Source organism: Macaca thibetana, chromosome 4 (genome assembly GCF_024542745.1).
Source record: "Macaca thibetana thibetana isolate TM-01 chromosome 4, ASM2454274v1, whole genome shotgun sequence".
Classification (NCBI taxonomy): Eukaryota; Metazoa; Chordata; class Mammalia; order Primates; family Cercopithecidae; genus Macaca; species Macaca thibetana.
In genome coordinates, this window is record NC_065581.1 from 137,104,021 (window position 1) to 137,127,580 (window position 23,560).

The 23,560-nt window shown below is 36.4% G+C and overlaps 1 protein-coding gene and 1 long non-coding RNA gene across 13 annotated transcripts in view; one reads left to right on the forward strand and one right to left on the reverse strand.

Annotated features, from left to right (window-relative positions):
• The window catches only part of PTPRK (protein tyrosine phosphatase receptor type K), a 566,799-nt gene that overhangs the window by 313,230 nt on the left and 230,009 nt on the right, over nucleotides 1–23,560 (forward strand). The window lies entirely within an intron of this gene.
• On the reverse strand, nucleotides 1,985–21,471 carry LOC126953035 (uncharacterized). The gene is made up of 3 exons (XR_007725115.1): nucleotides 21,404–21,471; nucleotides 20,930–21,036; nucleotides 1,985–2,068 (listed from the first exon to the last, which is right to left on the reverse strand). It is a non-coding gene; the product is annotated as an uncharacterized LOC126953035 (long non-coding RNA).

Below are 23,560 nucleotides of genomic sequence, written 5' to 3' on the forward strand. Positions count from 1 at the left end.
GGAGGCCGAGACGGGTGGATCACGAGGTCAGGAGATCGAGACCATCCTGGCTAACACGGTGAAACCCCGTCTCTACTAAAAAATACAAAAAACTAGCCGGTCGAGGTGGCGGGCCCCTGTAGTCCCAGCTACTCAGGAGGCTGAGGCAGGAGAATGGCGTAAACCTGGGAGGCGGAGCTTGCAGTAAGCCGAGATCCGGCCACTGCACTCCAGCCTGGGCAACAGAGTGAGACTCCGTCTCAAAAAAAAAAAAAAAAAAAAAAAAGAATCTCATAATTGAATTAATTCTATAGGAAATGTAGAATTATTGAGTATCATGGCACAGAATTTTGACTTAGATTTTGATCACATTCTAAACTCTGTAAGAATAAAAAGTGTTTCCTAACAAATAAAAAATAGTCTACGTATTTTCTAACTTCAATGAAATACAACTATTTCATTGAAACCCCTTATTAAGCACCAATTTGGCTTAATAAAAGTTACACTGGGAGAGTCTTATAGAATGTTGATTGAACAGAAGCTCTATAGTTGACAAATTGGAATCAATCAGTGAGGGCAGAGAGATAAATCAGAGTGTTTAGTGGTATAATGTGTAAGGATGGCAATAGAAGTGTTGTAGTAGGACATTACTTCATTAGTTTGAGTTCTTGAGTCTCTCCCACTCTCCCCTCCACTTCATCTTCAAGAGAGTCATTAATAGCAGGGTTCCCTACCAGTATATGACTTATAGGTGAGTTTTTGTGTTTAGCTTTGCAGTTAGCATAAATTATTTGCCACTCAAGCAGTACATCTTTTAAAAAGCTAGCTAATGTACATTCTGCTGACCAGTAAAGCATGATCAGGAACTAAGAATTAAACTGTTACTAAGAATTAAAATGTTTCTGAGAATATAAACAAGGAAATACACAGAAAACAAACAAACAAAAAATTCATAAAATGTTGTGTAGAAGCCTTACAAAGAAAGCAAATAATATGTAATTATTTATTAATGTGTCGATCAAAACCGGCTTGTTCCAAGTTTTTTGATAGTACCACTGAAATTGCCTCCTTTCCCATCTGTTTTAAGATAAATGATATTTTCCCTCTTTCTAGGAAATATTTAATCTGACAATTAAAACCAAGTATAAGGTCAACACAAATGAATACAGATAAATAATCTTTGTTACTCCTCAGCATGGATTGTGTTTAGTTCATTATTATTAACTTTTAGGAAAAAAAAGTGAAATACTGTAACATTTCAGTATTAAAAGTGAGAATTTGGGGACAGACAGCGGGACAGAAATTAAATAATATGGCAGAAAATATGGCGGCTTTCCTCAACACATAAATGTACAACAATCTCTTCTTGTACAGGCTTTACCTTAACTCTGATGTTTGTTTTTAGAGAAATTATGGCCTATAGATGTGTTCTCATCTCTTACAAGGTATTTAAACACGGTGACTTTTACACTTTAGGATATAATTTGTCTTAATTATAAGCGTATAACTTTCTTTTCTCTCCAGTTTCTGCTGAGCCCTAAACTGAGAAAATATTTTGTTGTTTTTCTTTATTGTTGCTTGATTTGGAGTCATAGATTTAGCTATGATGATGCAGAATCTGTCCTTGTGTTAAACAATGAAATAACAAATGCGTAATTACTTGTACCTTCGTTAGGAAGAAATTTTACCCACCTGATTATTTACATATTGCTGATTGCCCCTGGATTTTCATTAGTCTTTCTTATACATATGGAGGTACCATGGCTACTCTCATGTTGCTATGCTACCTCCTCCAGTAGTTTCCCTTCACATTAAGGGGAAAAAAAAAAATCACAATCCTTTCTTGTTCTAAGTGGCCTTAAATGAAATATCCCCTGGCTGCCACTCCAAATTTGTTCTTTGTCACTCACCTCCTTCATTGATCCACAGCAGGCAAAGCTGGCTCTTCCAAGTATACTTCTGTCTCTGGGCTTTACACTTCCTGCTCTTTCCACCCTTTCCACCCTCGCCTGTTTTTTTCTTGAATAGATGCATGCTTTTACATTCTTATTCCTTTCAGCTTTCTTCTCATTTCCGCCCCCCAAAATACCTAAAGGCCAAATGGCAATTATTTTCTAGTACAGAAGGGAATTCATTGATTTTATTTTACCCTTTTTTTTTTTTCCTCCAGAGTTATTTAGGTCAAAGTTTTTGAAAGATCTTTATGTAATGCCTACTATCAGTAAGTATATGAAGAACAAGACAGTGGTCTCAAAGATTTTTGTGCTGTTGGAAATGCAGTGAATAGAAATCTGTATGTCTGAAATTGGTTTGTAATATGTATATAAATAGATTCCTTTATTCCTATTTTATTGCATTGCTTTCGAGTGCCCAGCACTTTTCTTTATTCTCACTGCCACCACTTGTCTCTGTCATCATCTTCTCTTTCGTGTACTTGTATAAAAACCTCCTTATTGATCTCCCTCCATGAGCACTTACCTCCTCCAAGGCAGTCTTCACACAGAAGCCAGAGTGACTGTATGACACAGTAAGTCAGAATATGCTCCTCCTGGCACTGGCAGCTTCCTGTTCATGCGGTATAAATTCCAGATGCCTCATCACAGCTCCAAGGCCCTGCTTGCTCATAGGCTTTTAGCTGTGCTCACCGGCTTCAGTCCTTCATAAGACTCTCCTTTGCTTACCAAACTGTAGCAACACTGGTTTTCTTTCACTTGCTTGAACATACCATGATCTCTCGTGCCTTAGGGTCTTGGCTTTTTCTAATTGCTCTGCTCCTTCAAAATATAACTGCATTCATAACATCTGCCTCCTCCATGAGACTGATGTACTTAGGGACCCTTTCCTTTTGCACGCTCATGATTGGATCTCTGTAGCCAATACCATGATCGAGGTCTAGCAGATCTCATCAAATATTTATTCTCAAAGAAACAAAAATAGTGAGGTATAAAGTGCCATATGAATGACATGAATTTAATGTGTAGAATGAGGAGGGCAGCTACGTGGCTGCTTTCTAATGGTCAGGGAATGTGCTGAGGAGGAGAAGAAGTTCCAACCGACCCTTGATGGGTGGGTAGCATTTGGATAGTGGAAGATAGGTAAAGGCATTCTGGGCAGAGGGACTGGCACTGGAAAACATGGTCTTGTGGACTTAGCAGTAAATTTTGACCATAACACAATGTTTTCCAGTGAAAACATCTGAGATAATCCTGAAATTGTACTTTGAGCCCTTGCTGTGGAACAATTTGAGTGCCAGACTAAGAAATATAAATGGATTGTGTATTTAATTTGGGAAGCTTTAGGAGTTTTGAAGTAGGTTACTCACATGTTATCTGTCTCAGAAAACCAGGATAGCAGATGATTTGGAAAATGGTGCATTTTTAGGGAGTAAGTTAAGGGGGCTCTTACAATTTTAAAAGCTTTAGATGATAAATGTTCCTAGGGTAGGGTAGGGTTATGGTAGAAAGAATGAGTCAAGGATGAGAGATGAGGCAGCAATGTTGGTAAAGCATTGTGGAATGACAGTAGGAGGAGGAGTCAAAGGAGACTTCTAGATTTTTGTTTGGGATATTGGATAAAATATGGTATTATGGTCAGAGATTGGAAGCCTTGTAGAAGATGTCATTTGAGAGCATAGATGATAAGTTTAATTGTAAACTTTTGATTGGGGTGCTAGGAACATATCCAGTTTTAAAATCTTCAGGAATGTGAGTAAGTGTTAAACTAATCACAGGGCATTAAGTAAAGACTCAATACATGATGAAATGAATAATAGGTGCCTAGTGTATAGAAATCATTTGTATTTCCTAAGCTTCAATTTCATAGCCTTTAGCTTATACTATTGGAATTTTTCATGTTGTTAAACTTTGGATGAAAGCAGAGGTTTTTAACTAAATGGAGAATTTAGAAAGAGAAACCAGAGTTTAATATGATGTCTTTTTTTATTGCTGACATTATCTGCATATAAAAACACATGTAAGATATATCATGTGTAAATATTTCCCCTACTACTTCATGTAGATTCCTGACTATATTTGTGGTTGTCTGTTAAGTAGAAATATTTTTCCTCTTCTTTGTAAAACTTTTTGCTTCATAGAAATAAAGTGAACTCTCTAAAGGCTTCTCTACTTTCTCTGCTCTTCAGAATTTTATTGCCCCTGATAATAATGCTCCTAGACCTGTCTCTTTCTTACATTAATGTTTTAAAGGGTTTGGAGAGGGAATATCTATATATATATATCTATATATATATCTATATATATTTTTTTGGGGGGGGGTAGGACTTTTGGCTAACGGCATTTCTCGTTCTCAAAGAATGTCATTCACTATAGTGGGTGGTTTGAAAATATTTACTTAAGGGTAGATAAAGAGTCCACACCTGACATAATCTTCCTATGTTAAAATCCCCACTCAATTTGACATTTCTGTGTACTGTGCAGGATTGCTAAAAAGTAGTTACCATGACCAGACTGGTTGATGCATGGTAATGATATAAAGCAGGGTGTTTGGAATTCAACATGGATGGTAGAAATGCGAGATGTCAGAGAAGCCATATATTAAAGAGATTTTGAATTGGAAACTGAATCCCAATCTGCCACTGAGAACATTTTGATCATTTTGATTTATTAAACTTTTATAACAGCATTCAGATGGAGCTGAATTAAAACCTTTAGTCTTGGATAGTTTATGGGATACCAACCACTGTGTTACTGGTATCATTTTGAAGCTTCTTTTAGCATCAGTGAAAAGGGGAAAAAATGGGTGGGTAAGATACTTATTTTAAAAGGAAGTTTTCACTTATATTCTTGTATCTAACTTTAAATCCCTTTTTTGTTTGCATTGTGTCACTATTAAACATATTTTATAATTTCAACATATTAGATACTTTAAAGTTTTGAATTTTACTGTGAAACATTTTTGAAACTCTAATAATTTTCAGATTGAAACACTGCTTTTGTATATATGGTACAGGCTATCTTTTTAGTGTATATCTGTACACTCAGAGGCTTCTGTGTCTGTCTTTGTCTATGTTTGTGTTGCTGAGGTTTATCGATAAATATTCAAATAGAAATACTAATGAAATTCTGAAGCCTAACTTGCAGGTAAAAGAGTGCATTTTCCTACAACTATTGGAATTCTGTACATCGGGTTTTTTAAAAAATCAGCCATCAGCATCAGCAATCATGGATAGTCTTTTCTGAACAGTAGCTCCATAATAAAGAGAAGTCAATTATTATTAGAGAAGCACTGTAGGTGAAAGGCAATATAGATTCACACTTGGTTTTGTAGCAGGGAGAGGGGACTTAGCTGTGAATCAGGTATGATGCAAAAGATGGATGAGACAGAGTTCAAGAAGCGGTAATGTGAGAGTCCAGGACAATCATTTCAAGCTGTCTCAGCAGTAATGATGGATGGTTTGGTGGCAAGAAGTAATAATACCAGATGATGAAAGATGCATCTCAGCACCTTGAGCCCGAGCACACCATCTACCTGTTGGGGTTCTGGGGTATAATGATTCCTGATTTGCAACCAAAGGGGTTTGCTGCACTTAGCAACCTAGATTTTTGGCGGCTGTGAAGGAAGCAAGTAGCATATCAAACACTCCTGCACATTGTAAATTTAATTACCTCATATTTATGCATAGTAGTTGTTGACAGGAACTTGTAAGCTATGCTAATATGGAAGGTAATTTGTTACCTCCAGAAATCACTTTCCATGTGTCTTCTGATCATTATCATGAAACATGATAAATGATCTAGCCCATGAGGTATAAATGAAAATGAAATGGATAATTGGATTCTATGTCTACATTGTGGCTGGAATAGTCACAGCAATTATAATTGAATTTATCTCATAAAAATGAGTTGGCAATACATCAGTGACCTTTCATCATTTTGAGCCTATGGTGTTATATGAAGTTACTTTTGAGATGATCACAAAAAAAAATGTATCATAATTCTTTTTAAAGAGTAATCTTTAACACTTAAATTTTCTATTTTCTTGCCTTATCTGCCTAAATATTTTTAAGTATCTAGTTTATCTACAGAGTTTTAACAATTAATACTGATAATTCTTTTTTATGTGGAGAGTAAAGTGCTTTGTTGTTACCAATGCCTTGACTGAATGGCTTAGGAACAGTGTAAGACACTCTGAATTTTTTTTTTTTTTTTTTTTTTTTTTTTTTTTTTTAATGAACACCTTTTATTATTACCAGCATGTATCTTTCTGCTAGGTGATGGAAGTGTGCCCTCTTGCTGAATGTGTGTGTTCTCTTTGATTCTTATAATGTGTTTCTGATATACCAAAATAAAAAGAGTTTGTTTTAAATATCACCAGATCTTTTTCTCTTTACCTTCCCTCTAAGTCACTTTAAATAATATTATTTTATCATAGACATAAAAACCCTATACATTCATTGATTTGATTACCATATTTGAGGATCATCATGGTTAATTATTGGATTTATTGCTAATAAAATGACTAAGATACACACTCTTTAGGGTGTTATAGTGCCATATGTAACTATGGTAATATCTAGTTTTAAAATTATAACATAATTTCTTTTTTCTCCACCAGGCTCTTTTCATGAGGGTCCAAGAAGCAAATAAAGCTTCTGTTTATGTTTTCATATTTCTAACTAAGAAAGTCTATTCCAGATTCAGTTACTAATGAGTATATGGAAAATGAGAAGCTATCTGGAAATGTGACTTTTCTTTTGAATGAAGTATGTCAACAAGCAGGGCATGTCCCTACGGACATTTTTCCCCCCTCTTATATTTTTTAACTTGAAATTTCTTTCTTTCTTTCTTTCCTTTATTTTTTTTTTTTCTGTGACAGAGTCTCACTCTGTTGCCCAGGCTGGAGTGCAATGGCACAATCTCAGCTCACTGCAACCTCCGCCTCCCAGGTTCAAGCAACTCTCCTGCCTCTGCCTCTCAAGTAGCTGGGATTACAGGTGCCCCCACCGCTCTCGGCTAATATTTTTGTATTTTTAGTAGAGGTGGGGTTTCACAATGTTGGCCACGGCTGGTCTCAAACTCCTGACCTCAGGTGATCCACCCGTCTTGGCCTCCCAGAATGCTGGGATTACAGGCGTGAGCCACCACGCCTGGCCTTTGCTTGAAATTTCTTAACTTTCTTTCCTTTTGTTTTTCTTCAACTTTTAAGTTCAGGGGTACATGTGCAGGATGTGCAAGTTTGTTACATACATAAATGTGTACCATGGTGGTTTGCTGCACAGATTGTCCCATCACCTAGGTATTGAGCCCAGAATTCATTAGCTATTCTTCCTGATGGTCTCCCTCCCCTGCATGCCTCCATCCAACAGGCCCCAGTGTGTGTTGTTCCCCTCCGTGTATCCATGTGTTCTCATTATTCAGCTCTCACTTTTAAGTGAGGAATGTGGTGTTTGGTTTTCTGTTCTTGCATTAGTTTGCTGAGGATAATCGCTTCCAAGTCTCTCCATGTCCCTGCAAAGGACATGATCTAATTCATTTGTTTGGTTGCATAGTATTCCATGGTGTATATGTACCACATTTTCTTTATGCAGTGGGTCATTTATGGGCATCTAGGTTGATTGCATGTCTTTGCTATTGTGAATAGTGCTGCAATGAACACACACATGCATGTATCTTTACAAAAGAATGATTCCCTTCTTTTGGGTTTATACCCAGTAGAGGGATTTCTGGGTCAAATGGTATTTCTGCCTCTAGGTCTCTGAGGAATTGCCACAATGTCTTCCACAAGAGTTAAGCTAATTTACATTCCAACAGTTTATAAGCATTCCTTTTTCTCCATAACCTTGCCAGCATCTGTTGTTTTTGACTTTTTGATAATTACCATTCTGACTGATGTGAGATGGCATCTCTTTGTGGTTTTGATTTACATTACTCTAATGATCAGTGATGTTGACCTTTTTTTTTTTTATGTTTGTTGTCTGCATATATGTCTTCTTTTGAGTAATGTCTGTTCATGTCCTTTGCCTACTTTTTAATGGGGTTGTTTTCTTCTTGTAAATTTGCTGAAGTTCCTTCTAGACTATGGATATTAGACCTTTGTCAGAAGGATAGACTGCAAAAAGTTTCTCCCATTTTGTAAGTTGTTAGTTCACTTTGATGATAATTTCTTTTGCTGTGCAGAAGCTCTTTCGTTAGATCCCATTTGTCAATTTTTGCTTTTGTTGAGATTTCTTTTGGTGTCTTCATCATGAAATCTTTGTCCATGCCTATGTCCTGAATGGTATTGCCTAGATTTCCTTCTAGGCTTTTTACAGTTTTCAGTTTTACATTTAAGTCTTTAACCATCTTAAGTTAATTTTTATATATATATATTTTAAGGAAGGGGTCCAGTTTCAGTTTTCTGCATTTGGCTAGCCAGTTCTCCCAGCACCATTTATTAAATAGGGAATCCTCTTTCCATTGCTTGTTTTTTCAGGTTTTTCAAAGATCAGATGGTTGTAGGTGGATAGTCTTATTTTTGAATTCTCTGTTCTGTTCCACTGGTCTATGTGTTTGTTCTTGCATCAATACCATGCTGTTTTGGTTACTGCAGCCTTATAGCATAGCTAGAAGTTGGGTAGTATGATGCCTCCTGCTTTGTTCATTTTGTTTGGATTGTCTTGGCTATTTAGGATCTTTTTTGGTTCCATATGAATTTTAAAATAGTTTTTTTTTTCTAATTTTGTGAAGAATATCAGTGGTAGTCTAATGGGAATTCTGTTGAATCTGTAAATTACTTTAGGTAGTGTGGCCATTTTCATGACATTGATTCTTCCTGTCCATAAGCATGGAATGTTTCACATTTGTTTGTGTCCTCTCTGATTTCTTGGAGCAGTGGTTTGTAGTTTTCCTTGAAGAGGTCCTTCACTTCCCTTGTTAGCTGTATTTCTAGGCATTTTATTCTCTTTGTAGCAGTTGTGAATGGGAGTTTACTCAGAATTTGGCTCTATTCTTGCCTGTTGTTGGGGTATAGGAATGCTAGCAGTTTTTTTCACATTGATTATCCTGAGACTTTTCTGAAATTGCTTATCAGCTTAAGAAGCTTTCAGGCTGAAACGATGGGGTTTTCTAGGTATTGGATCATGTCATCTGCAAATAAAGATAATTTGACTTCCTCTCATCCTATTCAAATACTCTTTATTTCTTTCTCTTGCCTGATTTCCCTGGTCAGAACTTTAAATACTATGTTGAATAGGAGTGGTAAGAGACAGTGACCTTGTCTTGTACTGGTTTTCAAAGAGAATGCTTCCAGCTTTTGCCCAATCAGCATGATATTGCCGATATTGGCTGTGGGTTTGTCATATATGGCTCTTACTCTTTTGAAGTCTTTTCCATTAGTTTATTGAGAATTTTTAACATGAAGATATGTTGAATTCCATTGAAGTCCTTTTCTGCATCTATTGAGATAATCATTTTTGTTTGTTTGTTTGTTTGTTTGTTTTTGTCTTTAGTTCTGTTTATGTGATGAATCACATTTATTTATTTGTGTATATTGAACCAACCTTGCAGCCCAGGGAAGAAGCCAACTTGATCATGGTGGATAAGTTTTTTAATATGCTGCTAGACTCGGTTTAACAGTATTTTGTTGAGGATTTTTGCATCGATGTTCATTAAGGATGTTGGCCTGAAGCTTTATTTTATCTGTTGTATCTCTGTCAAGTTTTGGTATTAGGATGATGCTGGCCTTATAGAACGAAGTGGGGAAGAATCCTTCCTTTTCCATTTTTTGGATTAGTTTCTGTAGAAATGGTACCAGCTCTTCTTTGTACCTCTGGTAGAATTCAGCTGTGAATCCATCTGATCCTGGGCTTTTTTTTTGGTTGGTAGGTTATTTATTACTGCCCCAGTTTCAGAATTTGTTATTGGTCTATCCAGGGATTCAATTTCAAATTGAATTTCTGAGTTGATTGAACCACAGAGATGGCAACTACCCCTTCCCTGAGGAACTCCGTTCTTCTTAGGTGGACTCCAGCCTGTTACCACTGTCTGGCTGGAATTCCAAGCCAGTTGGTCTTAACTTGTGATGTACCCTGGAAGTGGGGCCTGCAGAACAACACTACTTGGCTCGCTGGATTCAGCCCCTCTCCTAGGAGTATGTAGGGACCCTCTCCCACTTTGCTGGGAATCCTGGGACCAGAGTATACGAAACTCCTAAGTCTCTGTGTGTACTTAAGCGACTGCTCTGCTGGGACATCACACAGCTCTGTGTATTGGACCTAAGGCCCTAGTAGCCTGAACTTACAAGGGCATTTCCTGATCCTCAGGTTGCAAATATTTACGGGAGAAGCATGGTTTCCCGGGCAGGGTTACATAATTCCTCACTGCTTCCCCTGGCTGGGAGTGGGGTTTCCTTTGGCTCCATGTCTCCCACAAGTGGGCCATAGTCCCACCCTGCTTTTCTTCGTTCTCCGTGGGTCGAGTTGTTTGCCTAGTCAGTCCCAGTGTGAGAACCTGGATATTCCAGTGGAAGGTGCTGAATTCACTGTCAGCCTTCATTCCTCTCCTTGAGTGCCACAGATGGCATCTGCTTATATTTGTCCATTTTCCAGGACCTATATGGATCAATTTCTTCACTTTCCATACTCATTGGTAGTGATATTCCAACTAATAAGATTATTATTAATTTTATTAATAATAATCTTGCTACTTGAAGCAAGTTTTACATAAATATGAGTAAGAAACAGATTTGTGAGATTTACACCTTAAATTTCAATGATTCTTACTGCTGTGTTACTGAGATCATTATCTTGTCTCTTTAGAAACAATGCATTTACTTTAAGTTGCTTGGCTGCTATTTTTAACTGATTCCTGCCCTGACAAGTACCATGATAGTTATTACCTACCATTTTATTTTATATTTTTAACTTTTAAACTTTAATTTAGTAAAAAATATATATATTTTAATAGAGATGGGGTCTCACTATGTTTCCCAGGCTGTTCGTGAAATCCTGGCTTCAGGCGATCCTCCCATCTCAGCCTCCCAAAGTGCAGAGATTACAGGAATGAGCCATCACGCCTGGCCAAACCTATCATTTTATAGCAGATTCGCAATACAGGAGCAGGAGATGTGTGTTCCTTTCTAAATCAAGTGTAGTTTATGTTTGAAACTAGCACTACCACACATGTCCTTTTTTTAGATTCTGATATACTACTATAAACATGCACACACTCATGCACACTCACATGTGCATGGATGTGCTCTCAACCTTGATTTCAGCATGCCTTTGTTAGAATCTAGGCAGAACCTGGAATAAGTGTGGTTTATGAAAAGTTAAGAAATTATTCTGCTATTCCTCCTGCATTTTTCTTCCCCTCTTCCCTGAACATTTTTCTTGGGTTTTGGGTCAAGAATTATGAATTGCCTTTGTAGATCTAAGAAAATTTTGGAAGTATTTTCAATGTCTTTAATAATATCATGAGATTCTTTGAGTTTCTGCACTCCCCTGTTTGTAGAAAAAATAAATTACATAGAATTTAATAGCATATCCTGTTTTAAAGTCATAGTGCTTAGTAATCAAAGAAAGTCCATAAGCACTTATTTTTAATTTAATATGAAAATTAAAAACACCTTCCAGGGTAGGCTCAGTAAGGTAGGTTTTTTTAATGTCCCAATCGTCTTCGATTAAGTACAAAGAAAATTTTGGACTCTGTCTTTCTTATTTCTGTTCTTTTCTTTTTCCCTTTCCTTTCCTTTCCCCTTTCCCCTTTCCCCTTTCCTGTTTCCCTTTCCCTTTTCCCCTTTCCCCTTTCTCTCTTCCCTCTTTCCTCTTCCCTCTCCCTTCTCCTGTCTCCCATCTCCCCTGTCCCCTCTCCTGTTTCCTCTCCTCTCCTCTCCTCTCCTTTCCTTTCCTTCTTTCAGACCACTCTATTGAATTCTCATTTTCAGACTGATAAAATAGGATTCGAAAACTTTTATTTATTTATTTATTTATTTATTTATTTATTTATTTTATTTTATTTTATTTTATTTTCGAGACAGGGTCTCTCTCCGTCACCCAGACTGGTTCACTACAGCCTCAGCCTCCCAGATACAAGCAGTCTCACCTCAGCCTCCCAAGTAGCTAAGGCTGTAGCTGAGCACCACCACACTGGCTATTTTTATCTTTATATTTTTTTTTTTTTTTTTTTTGAGACGGAGTCTCGCTCTGTCGCCCAGGCTGGAGTGCAGTGGCCAGATCTCAGCTCACTGCAAGCTCCGCCTCCCGGGTTTTACGCCATTCTCCTGCCTCAGCCTCCCGAGTAGCTGGGACCACAGGCGCCGCCACCTCGCCCGGCTAATTTTTTGTGTTTTTAGTAGAGACGGCGTTTCGCCGTGTTAGCCAGGATGGTCTCGATCTCCTGACCTTGTGATCCGCCCGTCTCGGCCTCCCAAAGTGCTGGGATTACAGGCTTGAGCCACCGCGCCCGGCCTTTATCTTTATATTTCATAGAGCCAGGAGACTTGCTATGTTGCCCAGGCTGGTCTTGAATGCCTGGCCTTAAGTGATCCTCCTGCCTCAGACTCTCAAATTGCTGTAATTATAGATGTGAGCCCGCTGCTTGGCCTAGAAACCTTTAAATGTATGCTGTGGAGCAAGTTTGCTCTATTTTTGTATCTTAAGTAGGGATGTAATCTAAATATCCCTTCATGATAAAAGTCAAATCATGAGCTAAATCCCCTTGTCAAATGACTCATTTGTGGAGTAGCTCCATTTCTACATTTGCTTACCTTACCTAGAGAGATGTTATTAGATGAGTTCAGAATTTTTCTCTGAACTAACAGTGGCAATGCAATCAGAGTACAAATAATATCAAGATATTAAAGACCTAACTTGGCATTATTCCAGTATAATGTTACATAAAGGAAATGTATTCTCATAATAGACAGATGCTCTGGGAAATGTATGAACTATCATATTTAGATCAATTCAAATAAGTAATTCTAAATAACTTATAGTTACAAAGCAGAAAAAAGTTTACTTGATGCCTTTATGTGGCATAATCACATCACAATATATGTAACATACAAAGATGGCTGTAGAACTCAACTGCTCCTTCTAACCTATACCTGATCCATCTTATACGCAAAAACATTTGAATGCCTAAACTTTTGCAGATGGCTATTCTTCATGTTTCTTTTGATTTCGGGGATTCTCATGCTTTAGAAGCAAAAGATCTAGTGCAATGAAGCATTTAAGGAAAAACATAGATGCCCATGTTTGTGATTGATTTAGGAATTTTCAAGAGGAATTTTGAAGGAATTAGATTTTGCCATATATGCTGATTTTAAATGTTAAATCTCAGGATGAGATTCCACTTATACTTAGTGGCTTTTGTAGGGGTTGGTGGATTTTCTGGTTAACAATTTAGTTTGTTTCCTCCCTTTCCCTACCCTTTCCCTACCCTTTCCCTACCCTTTCCCTACCCTTTCCCTACCCTTTCCCTACTCTTTCCCTCCCTCCCTCCCTCCCTCCCTCCCTCCCTCCCTCCCTTCCTTCCTTCCTTCCTTCCTTCCTTCCTTCCTTCCTTCCTTCCTTCCTTCCTTCCTTCCTTCTTTGGTGTATTGTAGGCATATGGAAAAGTGTATATTAAATATATAGTTTGATAAATGTATAGCTAGTTGAATATTACCAGCACCCCAGAAGTGCTACCTCATTCCATTCTAGTTAATAACCTCCTCACCCAGAGTAGCCACTGTTCTTGGCTTATAACGTGAATAAGTAACAAGTATATGTCATCTTACATATGAATAGTTTATACTCTTATCTGGTTTCTCTTATTTATCATTAAGTTTGTGAAATCCATATTGCTGCATGTAGCTATGCATCATAGAACATCTTTGTTATGAAATCTGTTGTATGACTATGCCACAATTTATTCATTTTTCTGATGATAGACATTTGGTTCTTTTTCACCTTGAGCTAGCAGTATATTGATATACTAGTATATGACTTTTCAGGAACAGACAGGCTCATTTTGGGGTAGCATGTACCTCAAAGCGGAATTGCTAGGTCATAGAGTATGCTGATTTTCAGCTCAAGGAGGTACTGGCAAAAAAATTTCTTAATTTCTCATACAATTTATACTCCACCTTGCAAACATAAAGTTTCACATCTTCACCAACAGTTGACATTATCCTGCTTTCTTCCATTTCTAATTATCTTCTTATGTTAATTCTTTTATTTGTTCATAAATGCATTCATTCAACAAATATTGATTGCACTCAAGACATAAATGTAATTCAAAGGGAAACAATTTACAGTCCTTGCCTCAAGAAAGTAAGTAAAGAAAGAGGCAAAAAATATAGGTAAATCTCTTACCAGAAAAAATTCATTTATTTCAGGCTGAAGAGAGTGTGGTAAGAAAGGTTTTCAGAGGCAGTAATAACTGAACTGAGATTTGAAGACAGATAATTTTGCTAAGTGTATAAATGGCAAAAAGATACCCTAGGAAGTATAGGGTAAAGGTGGGATTTTATTATTATTATTATTATTATTATTATACTTTAAGTTCTGGGGTACTTGTGCAGAATGTGCAGGTTTGTTACATAGGTATACACGTGCCATGGTGGTTGCTGCACCCATCAACCCATCACCTACATTAGTTATTTCTCCTAATGCAATCCCTCCCCTAGCCCCCTAGCCTCCCCAACAGGGCCCGGTGTGTGATGTTCCCCTCCCTGTGTCCATGTGTTCTCATTGTTCAACTCAAGGTGGGATGATTTTAAGAGAAGAGTTTCCCATGGAAAACACAAGTTGTTAAATGTGAACATATAATTGGACTTGAAGAGTGGTAACATATGAGGTTGGACAGATGAGCAGGGGGCAGATCATGAAAGGGCAGTGCATTTTATTTTAGGAAGTTTGCATCTTTCTTGGAAGTTTACCTTTAGCTACCTTAATAAGACATAGAATTGCATTTATCACCTATTGCATGATAAAACAACATAAAACTTAGTGGCATAAAACAATAACCATTTTATAATGCTCACTCACAGCTTCTGTGGGCTGTAAATTTGGCTGATATGTATATATCACTCTAATGTATTTGGGTCCCAAGCTGAGAAGTCTCAAATTGAACAGCTAAAGGTAATTAAAACTCCTGGAGGCTATAATCGTCGGGCACAAGTCTGGCACTTGAGTTGGGATAATGCCACTGGCTAATTGAAAATTGGAAATGGTGGCACCTACAACAAATGTTCTAGGTTCCAGTGAACAAAGGGAAAGTTACTTTTTTTTTTTCTTTTTTTTTTTGACTAGCCTCAGAGGTCTCATTACATCACTTCCTCTAAGCTCTACTTGCTGAGCAGGCATGAGGTCTTTCTGGATTGAAGGGGATCCAGCCTCTCTATGCGAGTGCTATCAGCGAATTTGTAGCACATTTTCAGACCACTGCAGTGACTAATGTTATTTTGTGCCTTAATTTCATGTTCTTTTTGCTATCTATTGTAATAGTCACAAAATCTATCTAGTATAGTTTGATTGTCCCCCCTCCCCAGGGGTTCTGACTGTAATTTGAATATCACTTAGGGGACACCTTGGTTTAGAGAGCACAGTCTTAACCGTTGATCTTTTTCCTCACATAATTGACATTGACTTTATAAAGAAGAAAATATACAACGAGTACATTTATATCTCTGTTTCGCATAGTTTGCATTTATACATTAAAATAAAATAACTTTTGAAAGTAGATTTTAAAATATTCAGGTACAAATTAGTGCCTTTATAGTTTAAGGAAATTATTATGCCGTATAGTAATGATACATCTGGTATACTTCTCTGATTAATTTCCAAGTTTAGTGTCTTGACATTTGTTCAATGTCAGACTTTTAATTTAAAACCTGGACATGGACATTTAAAGATAGCTAATGCATGAGGGGCTTAAAACCCAAATGACAGGTTGCTAGGTGCAACAAACCACCATGGAACATGTATACCTATGTAACAAACCTGCAAGTTCTGCACATGTATCCCAAACTTAAAGTAAGTTTTTTCAAGCAAAAAAAAAAAAAAGAGAGAGAGAGAGAGATTTAAAAATGTAATTATATGGCACTGGAGCAGGAATTGATACCCTTCAGTTACAATATAAAGAGCTCTCAGCTATCAACTTACATTAGTGCATCATTTTACAAAATTTCATACCAAAGAAACATAGTACCTTCTTCTTTTTCCACAATATTTAAAATAGTAGCCTTCCTTTCTCAATTCTTTATTCATCTTACACCCACTGATTGAGATATTTTCAAGAATCTTCAATATCTATGAAAATATTAGTGCCATTTTATGTCTTATGGTTCTTTTCTCCAGCAAACTTTCAGCTGATCTGGCTGAGTGTGGAAAAGGATAGGGAATTTGAAATTCACAGAAAAGAATATGTGAATAGTCTGGATTGGTAGCCATTTTATGTCCTTATTTTTTAGAGACATGGTATTCATCAAAGTAGACTAGGAAGCTCTCTTGCTACTTAGGAACAGTAGTTGTGAAAGAAGATCCCAACTCCCTAGCTGTGTAATTGCATTACTCGTGCTCTAGAAACTCTTTTACTAGTCTAGAAGCTTTCTCTTGCTGTGCAAGATGGATTATAGAACTAGGCTGCCTTCCAGTATTTCATATTTTGGATGATATGGCTTACTTTGATATTATGAAGGTGTGAAAGTGAGTGTGTTCAAGGGGAGTTGAAATAAAAGGTCTTTTGCTGGCTCAGCTGACACACTGGTATAAAATGTCTTTGAACAGGTAACTATTTACATGCTTAAGCATCTTAAAAATATTATTAACTTGTTATTTTGTCAGATGAGTCTATAATTATTGCCTACCTTCAGCTTCCATTTATTTATAAAACTAGGTGTGGTGATTTTGATAGCACTTTGACTATTGAGGACAGGTATTTTTGGTCCCTAAAGGAATGCTAATGGAATTACATGATTAAAATAATTTTTCAGAAGTCTTTATAGTAACCGTATTGATAGATCTGCTTTTACTGCATTCTCTTTTTTCCCCCCATCATTAAGTCTATATACTCTCCAATTACCCATGAAAACCTGCCTTTCTTAGTTGAAAGACTTATTGGAAGTACATAATAACCTGTCCTCTGGTTCCCAGGTCACGTCTACCTGATGTTTTTATATCATTGCCACCAGGATAGCTTACCTAAAGTCAGTGACTCCATGTAATGAACTCATTTCTCCTGAAAAGTTCTCTCTCTCTTAATTTAATCCAATAAGACACATGGTTGTTTTTTGTTTAATTCCAAAATTGAGGCTATTTTTGACAATTGCTAATTTATATCATTTGATGTCCCTGAGTAAATATATATTGGGAATTTTTATGTCATAAAACTTAGTTGGATCTATATAAGCTAATGACAAATTTTCTTTGCTATGAAGATCTTAAAGTCTCTGAAGATTTATGATTTTTTGATCCAAAGCTAGGCTTATAATTATGACTTCTCTGGAGTTAGTAGTACATATATCAATCTTGTTATCTAGTGGAATTTTATATTGACTGAAGTCTTGTTCCATTAGTTTTACTATGTCATCACAATTCCTTTTTCATGAAAAAGTAAATATATTAGTAGTATGTACAGGGATGTGCCTGGACAAGTCATTGTGACTCTGTACCCCACACAGACATGTAGAAATAATAGGTAAATAATAATTCCCCTGATTAACTTAGGGTAAATAAAGTCCTGCATTTTACCTGACCGGAAACCAGGGTCATTGAGTGGAGGATGCAAATAGTGTGTCCTGTTTTACTGCAGGTCTGAGTCATTACATTTTAAAATGGTCATCAATTGTTGGTTTCATGTACTTAATATTGACTTCATTATTTGGTATTGACTTGAAATGATTACAAAGTGTGTATTTATAATGAACATATGCTTGTACATTGTATGTTACAAAGACAGCACAATGGAGTGTTTAGACCTGGGGAGCAAGTTGGCAAACTTAGATTATGTTTGATTATAACTAAGTGTCACAAAAATCTTCTAATTATGTAGTTTTAAAATTTCTTAAAATTTGGAATTTAGGCTGATGACATTTTACAAATGTATTTATATTCTAGATGTGGAAGATTCAAGATAGTTTTAATAATTTTTTCATTATATATACATGTCACATATATTTACATATGTGTAGGTCTGTATATATGTATACTACACACACACATCTATAAGTAGAGATTATATTCTCATTATAGAGATTTTTGCAGTAGAATTTTTTTTTAATTGGTATCTCCTTGTTTACTGGATTCAGACATTGTGTCTTAATATGTATTAGCATAAAATGAATGTAAATAGTGTTATTGTACTCCAAACCCTTTTGCCTATAATCTAGAATGGAATAATAGCCAGTACTATATAATCTAGGCATATTCAACAAGTAACTGGGACATATATTGCCATTGACAAACACAGTTCCCTTCCTTTCTCCAACCATATTTTTTAAATATGTCACCTTTTTTTTTTTTTTTTAAAGAGTCACCTTTAACTCTTAACACACAATATTTTAAAGAGTTACTTTTAACTGTTTAAGGTGACTGATGATATGGTGAGGACATCACCTGTTTATGGCCCTAGACTTCAGTGACCTGAACAGAGTTAAAGGCTTTCCTGGTTTTATTGCTGACTTGATTGTTGTTCCTGGAATCAACTGGATGTTCTTTTCTTGAAATACTGTGAACACTTTGAGCTCTGACAAAGTTGAAATGAGGTATTAAATGGCTAAGAGAAAAATCTCTGTATTTATTAGCTTATGACTCATTTATAGGGATTCATAACTTTCATCATATCATGGTTTGCCACCATGTTGACTGTAGTACTGAGAGAGGCTTTTGTAAAGTTGTTAAAATTATCGCAATAATTTATAATTCTAAACCAATTCACTACATGGATATTAATGAAGAAGAGAGTAGTTTTGGACAAAATGAGACACAATTTTTTAGTTTCCCTATAGTTTGATTATGAGCTAAAGGACAGATAAACTTCACTTTTTAAAATTCCATCACCTTTTCATCCACCCTAAATATGAACCTAACCTTGTTTTAGTTTTTGCTGACATCTAAAACAGTGTGCTGCAGCTGTGCCTTTTTATTTCAAGCAGGTAATAAAGTTATTGCAGCAATGTTTTCAAATCAAGGTGAATAAAACGCCATGATAATGCATAGGATATAAAATTAAGTATGCAAAATTTGCAGTTTCATTGCCGAAATGATTCTTCTTACTTCAGCACTTTAGGGAGCAGGAAAAAGCCATGCCATAGACATTAAATACTGTAATTCTACAGATCTTGCATTTCAAAAACTGAATACATATCACACAGGGACTTGAGAGACAAAATCATTGTTGAATATGAAGAGCAGCATATTTAGCATCAGAATTTTCTCCTACCCTGAATTAAATTTTTGTTCAAGGGACACACACGCACACAGACACATATACACACACACGTATTAGTCCAATTATATACAATTTCTTATGGATCTTGTATATTCAAATTAGTTTTAAAATACATAAGTTGGAGTGTTTACTTCACATGGAAAATACTTAAAACATTTTAATTGATGTGATTTGTTGAAAAGGCAAAAAATATTAATGCTAGAATTGTAGCTGTGCCTTTTTTTTTTTTTAAAACAAGCTGGGTAAATCATTTGATTCCACTTGGTCACTAAGCAGTTGCTTAGAATGTGTTCTTTTGTTCCAGTCAACTAACTCATTTAATTAAACAGTAACAATTTGTGGGCGCTATGTATCTGTCAGGGCATTTGGCTTGCTACATGGTTCAAAGTGTGAGGTGTTAAATCTTACTTTTTAAGGGCTTAATGTTAACACCTGAAAATTAAATAAGTACATAAATAAAGTTTTGGTATTGTGTTCTCCAAGTGTCGATTGTTACACTGAATTGTACGTTTTAAAATGTGGAATAGGTAGAATTTACGTAGTTTTTTCCCTTCCTTCCCTCCTTCACTCATTCCTCCTTCCGTCCTTCTCCCTTCCTCCCTTCCTCCCTTCCTCCCTTCCTCCCTTCCTCCCTTCCTCCTTCCTCCCTTCCTCCCTTCCTCCCTTCCTCCCTTCCTCCCTTCCTCCCTTCCTGCCTTCCTCCCTTCCTGCCTTCCTCCCTCCCCTCCCCTCCCCTCCCCTCTCCTCTCCTCTCCTTCTGATACAGGGTCTCACTCTGTTGCCCACGCTGGAGTGCAATAGCATGAGCCTGACTCACTGCACCCTCAACTTTCCCAGGCTCAGGTGATCTTCACATCTCAGCCTCTCGAGTAGCTGGGACCACAGCTGCCAGCACACCTGGTTAATTTCTGTATTTTTTGTGAAGATGGGTTTTCACCATGTTGCCCAGGCTGGTCTCAAACTCCTGGGCTCAAGCAATTTTCCCCCCCTCAGCCTCCTAAAATGCTAGGATTACAGGCATGAGCCACTGCTCCCAGGTGATAAGTTTTTCTTACAGTGGCCTGGGTATTTGGGGGCGTTGTTAAGGCAGTCATTCATTCTATAATAATAGTATTGAACTTTGTCAGGTGCTACAAGAAACACTGGGAATGTAATGATGAGAATGTTTTATGGGCACATAAATTGTATTGAAAAACAAGGATAAAAGAAAAAGCTGTCACTCATGGTCCTGGAGTTCCCTGGTCACTGCTATTAACTTTTTGGTATATTTTCTTCTGTTTTTGGTGGTTGCTGATTTTGTTTTTTCAAGGATATACTTTTTACTTTTAAAAGTGAAAACTAATGATATTTATAACTTGTGTTCTGTTGAGAAGTTACACCATGATTTACCTCCCATTTTCCCATCATTGATTATTTTGATCACGTTTTTACTTTACTTTTAAGCAAAGACTGAAAGTATCTCCTTATGATAAATTTCTCAAAGTGTTATTACTTTACACATATTTATTTCCTGATATATAAATTATTTTCCAAAAATATTGTTATCAGTTCACTTGCCTATGAACAATTCATGTACTCACATGCCCATTTACATGTGTTTGCCTGGCCACAGTCAAGCCCATATTAATAAATGATCACTCCCACAGCCACGGAGCTTGCACTCTCCTCAATATGCTGCTCCATTGCCCTTTTGAGAAATGGAAATATAAGTGATGTAGATTTAGGTAAGGATAAGTGGTGAATTTATTATTTTCAACATTGTTAAAATTATTTTCTATATTGTTGAACTGTTCAAGAGGAACCTATTATTGTTTTGGACTAGAGAAGTTTTTTTTTTTTTTGCTTCAGATTTAGTAAGTTATAATTAACAAATAAAATTGAATATATTTAAGTTGTACAATGTGGTCTTTTGGTATATGTATGCAATTTGAAATAATTATCGAGCTAATTAACATATATTTATCATCTCACCATTTATTTGTGGTGAGAATATTTAATATCTACTCTCGTAGAAATGTTGAAGTATACAATACATTATTATTAATTATAGTTACCTATACTATAGTAGATTTCCAAAATTTCTTTGTCTGAACAAATTCTGTACGCTTTGAATGTTTCTCCATTTCCCTAGAAACTCCCCGCCCCGCCCCGGTCCCCATGGTAACCACCATTCTACTCTCTGCTTTTATGAGTTCAGGGTTTTTAGATTTCACATATAAGTAAGATCATGCAGTATTTGTCTTTCTGTGCCTGGCTTTTGAACAATTGCCCCCAGTAGGGAGCCACTGGGAGAGAATGAAGAAACTCTGTTTAGCTAAATATAATTAATAGTAATAAAAATATAGTATAAACAAACATATATAATATCCCATTAAATGGACACTTTATTATTTGTAAATCTTTTTTCCCCTTTTATCTAAAGTTTTCTACCTACTTACCATTGTGAAATCATATGTGCTTATTTGATGGTTCTCAGAAGTTATTCGTGTGTGAAATATTGTAAGCATAGATAGTGAGGCACAGTACACACTCTTTCCTTAGTTCTTCATAGCTATATGCAGACATCTATCTAATTTTCATAGAGATCATAATACATAGTGGTAGCTCCTTCTGCTACATAGGTGCTGGCATAGGGGCCTCAGGTCAGCCAACATCCAAACTTTGTGGTGTCTTAGCATTAACTTTATTTGACCAGTACAAGCTTATGAGCCACCTAAGTAATATGATTGGAAAAAGGTCTCCAGGCCGGGCCTGGTGGCTCACAACTGTAATCTCAGCACTTTGGGAGGCTGAGGTGGGCAGATCACCTGAGGTCAGGAGTTTGAGACCAGCCTGACCAACATGGTAAAACCCTATCTCTACTAAAAATACAAAAATTAGCTGGGCATGGTGGCATGTACCTGTAATCCCAGCCACTTAGGAGGCTGAAGTAGGAGAATTGCTTGACCCTGGGAGGCCAAAGTTGTGGTGAGCCAAGATCACACCGCTGCACTCCAACCTGGAAAATAGACTAAGACTCTGTCAAAAAAAAAAAAAAAAAAAAAAAAAAAAAAAGTATCTATCACTTGAATTGATGGTTTAAAAAATAGATTTTAATATAATAAAACAAATTTAATTAAATTCTATTACTGTACAAATATGTAAATAAAACTCAATAGTTGTTTATATTAAAAATGTATAGAATTTGCTGACTACATTGTGAGCTAAAATATGAGCTAAATTTATGATGAGTTGTTTGAGTCCTAAGGAACTTGTGAGGATTGAAAATTTGAAGTATCAGAAAAATAACAGTGTGAAATCATGAAAGAATTCTCATAAATATATCTGGGTTGCAGTTTTTAAACTGGCATGGTAGGAGAAACCTTATTAATCTAAAAATTTTCAAATGTACGCTTCTTATTTTAACATCTAAGGAAAAATTAAATTGTGTTATTGTACAGATGATATTTAATGTTCAAATGAATTGCTTCTAAATATGAATAACCTGCTTTCCGTTTGTTATGGGAGCAAAGGTCATCTTTCTATTCATCAATGATATTAAGTTTCTTGAAATGCTCAAGAATTTATTAAATTGTGTTACCAACTTGTTGACATAAGTTAAAATCATTTAAAAATTATTGTAGTGTAGCTGATAAATGCCTGAATTAGATGGACCAATGATGTCATTCTTCCTCCCCTTAACCTCCCTCATGTCCATTTTCTTGTACTTCCAGTAGGTAGTGGGAAAGAAAACTAAACAATGAGAAGCATTGTGAATTTGTTGTCTAACAGGAACCAGAACTGGATAAAAATTTTAGTGAGGTAAATTATAAAGAAACAGAGTAAAATTGACTTCAGAGTGATTCTTTCATTTAAGTAAACAAATGGTAGCAAATAAAAAATATTCCATCTCCAAGGCAAATATTCTAGTGTTGAATGTGTTAATGGAGCAATGGACTCCTGTAAAACATAATTTTCATCATCTCTGTTATTCCCTTTTACAATAAATAGTAAAAAGAAAAATATGGGCCGAGTGTGGTGGCTCACACCTGTAATCCCAGCACTTTGGGAGGCCAAGGTGGGCGGATCACAAGGTCAGGAGTTTGAGACCAACCTGGCCAATATAGTGAAACCCCATCTCTACTAAAAAATACAAAAACTAGCCAGGTGTGGTGGTGTGCACTTGTAGTCCTGGCTATTTGGGAGGCTGGGGCAGGAGAATAGGAGAATAG